This window comes from Drosophila subpulchrella, unplaced genomic scaffold (assembly GCF_014743375.2).
Source record: "Drosophila subpulchrella strain 33 F10 #4 breed RU33 unplaced genomic scaffold, RU_Dsub_v1.1 Primary Assembly Seq125, whole genome shotgun sequence".
Lineage (NCBI taxonomy): Eukaryota > Metazoa > Arthropoda > Insecta > Diptera > Drosophilidae > Drosophila > Drosophila subpulchrella.
The window spans coordinates 183,608-187,012 of NW_023665467.1; positions in this window are offsets into that span (position 1 = coordinate 183,608).

Here is a 3,405-nt window from a genome sequence, read left to right on the forward strand (position 1 = left end):
GTAAACAGTAATGCTTCTTTCTCTTTATCATTATTTGATAATAGGGTCACCGGCTTGAGTAGCGCTACTCTTAGAGATTGTAATGTTTTATTGCCCATTATTTTAAAAGATTCTATTGATTCAGTGTCAAAGATCTTTTCGCTCGGTGCCACTTTGAGTTTGCTGATATTAAGTATACCGGCTTCTTTTTCAAGCCTTTGAAAGAACTGACCTAAGTCGAGAATTCCATTGGTGTACATATCGCTAACATCAATTCTTGCTATAACTTTTTTTCCATGCTTAAGTAAACATAGTGAATCTGTTATTCGCAAGGTCACTACTTTTCGTACCTCGTCATTTACAATGACTTCATATACGTTGGGCTGAGAAGCTTTATTTAGAGTTTGCCTAGGCAAATCTATTTTTTCTTTTTCTTTTCCTGCGCAGGAATTTTTCTGTTTACTTTGGTTTCTGGTAGTGACTGTCAGAATTTTATTATTCGTTTGAATATTCTTTAAATCCGTTATGGTTATTCTTGAAAGCGCGTCGGCTGTATGATTGTCTTTTCCCTTAAGATATTCCACAGTAAAATCATATTCTTCTAAGACTAATCTCATTCGCGTCAGTTTTGAGCTCGGGTTTGTCATCGAAAATAAGTAGGTTAATGGCCTATGGTCTGTCTTGACTGTGAAATGTCTTCCATAAATGTATGGTCTAAAATGAATTATCGCCCAGTGGATAGCTCCTGTTCAGTTGTATTTTTGTTGCTTTCTCCTTTAGTAAATGATCTTGATGCATAGGCTACTGGTAACTGTGTGTTATTGTAATCTTGAGTAAGAACAGCTCCACACGCTTGTTTGCTTGCATCTGTTGTTATACAAAATTCTTTATTAAGATCTGGGTATTGTAGAAGTGTAGGTTTCATCAATTGAATTTTAAGGTATTCGAATGCGTTTTGACATTCATCTGTCCATTCGAATTTAACATTCTTTTTACATAATCTAGTTATGTGTCGTGAGTAATCGGAAAAATTTTTAATAAAACGTCTGTAGTAATTGCAAAATGCAACGAATCTTCTAGCGCTGTCTGCGTCCGTTGGGACTGGGTATTTTTTTATTACATCGTATTTTTTATTATCTGGCAAAATACCTTTGTCAGTACACTTGTGTCCAAGGAAGGTCACTTCGTGTCTGAAAAATGTGCACTTTTCTGGGTGCAATTTAAGGTTGTGCTTCCTACATAAGTCAAAAACGTTTGTAAGATTTTTAACCATATGTTTTTCTGAACAACCGATGACAATTAGGTCATCCATATACAAGAATGCCTGTGAAGGTTCGATACCTGAAAATGCAATTGTCATCATTCTTTGGAAAGAATTTGGCGCTATTTTTAAACCATAAGGTAATCGCGTGAAGCGATAGGAGCCCTTGCTCGTGGAGAAGGATGTTATATTTCTAGACGTTTCTTCGAGTTCTATTTGATGAAATCCTGACATTAGATCTAAACATGAAAAGTATTTAGCTCTACCTAATTGGTCAAGAATATCGTCTATTCTTGGTAGTGGAAATTTATCTGATAACATTTTTTTGTTAATTTGGCGGTAATCAATTACTAAACGCCATCTTTTAGTGTCACAATTTGGTAATGATTTTTTCGGGACGATTAGTAATGGACTGTTGTATTCAGAAACTGAAGGTTCTACTATTTTGTCTTTAATTAATTTGTCTACTTGTTTTTCTACTTCGTCTTTTTGACTGTGGGGAATTCTATAATTCTTTATGTATACAGGTTCATCATCTTTCATTCTTATTTTTTGTTTGTAGAAATTATTAGTTGATATTGATTCGGATTCTTTTCCGAATATATCTATGTATTTTGTGCATAATTCGTTAAGAAATTCCTTGAACTGAGGTGGAAAATTTTTGTTCAATTTCTCTATAATTTCTTCTTTGTTTACATTTTTATTATATTTAACAATGTCGTAATCATCTAATGGTTCAACTTTCAGTGTATTTAATTGAATGATTGCAGTTTTATTAGTTGTATTCAAAATTCGGACAAAAGTGTTTTTAGAATCTCCAATGGAATTTCCAATAAATACTCCATTTTGGATTTCTTGGTTTGCTATTAATATATACCTGGTTGCTGAATTTATAGCAATTTTTCGGACTACTTCGGATCTTGCTGGTAGAATTGTCAAATTATTTTCTAGTGTATGATTTATTGGAATATGTATCGGATTATTGAGGTTATCTGGTCTCAGTACGAGCCAATCGTTTTCTGGTTTTAAATCTATTTGACAATTGTATTTTTTCATAAAATCTACGCCTATGATTCCATCACATGGAATAGGAAAATTTGATGTTACTAAATGAAAAGTATGTGGTATAGCATAGTTGCTTGAAAGAAGTTCTATTGATACTAAACCCCTTGAGTTGGTTGTTCCTTCACCAACACCTGATATTTGGGTAATATTTGTATAATCAACATTGTCAAACGAGTCCGAAGTTTCTTTTATTAAGGATATGTCTGCACCTGTATCAACTAGTAATGTATATAATTTATTTGTGTATTCATTTTTGAGGGAAACGAAAAGATTGAAATTAAGATTGATAGTATGAACCGTATTCTTTACTGGGTTTTTTATCTTAAGGGTCTTTATTGGTTTTCCGACGTGGTTTGTACTTGTCGGACATTATTATTATTTTGTCTGTTGGTGTTCGTATTTGCATTGTTGGTGTTTCCACCACGGTTGTGTCCTCTATAATAACCACGACCTCTATAATTGTTGTTGGTCTGATTATTATAGTTTCGGTTATAACTGCTATTTTGGTTATAGCCATTATTATGGTAATATCCGTTATGCTGATAATTACCTCGGTTATTGCCCCTACCGCGGTAATTATTTCTGAAGTTGTTAACGCGATAGTTGTTTCCTCTTTGTGTGTAGAGTATTGAATTTGCATTGCCTGTCATTTCAGTACTACATTGTATATACTTAGTGACGGCTTCATTCATAGTTGTGAAGTTGCCTGCCTCTAAAATTGTTTTTAGGCGGTCATGCTCACAATTTTTAACCATTGTGGTAATGGCTTCTTTTGTGCTGAATTTGTCAGCGTGTTCGGCTGGTAGGCCTTCGTCAATGTACGAAGCTTCAAGGAGCTTTCGTAAGTTGTCTATTTCTGAAGTAAATTTCTCGGCTGTTTTGCCTTTCTGGCTTGTTTTCGCCATTTTCGCTTTGACTACGTCGGATGTTTCGCCGACTATAGTGTCTTGCAATTTCTTTATTATTGAATTTATTGATGTTTCGTTCTGTACTTTGTATAGTGTAGATCCTGTTATTATACCCGTTACTCGTAGAGTAAAAGGGTATACTAGATTCGTCGGAAAGTATGTAACAGGCAGAAGGAAGCGTTTCCGACCCCA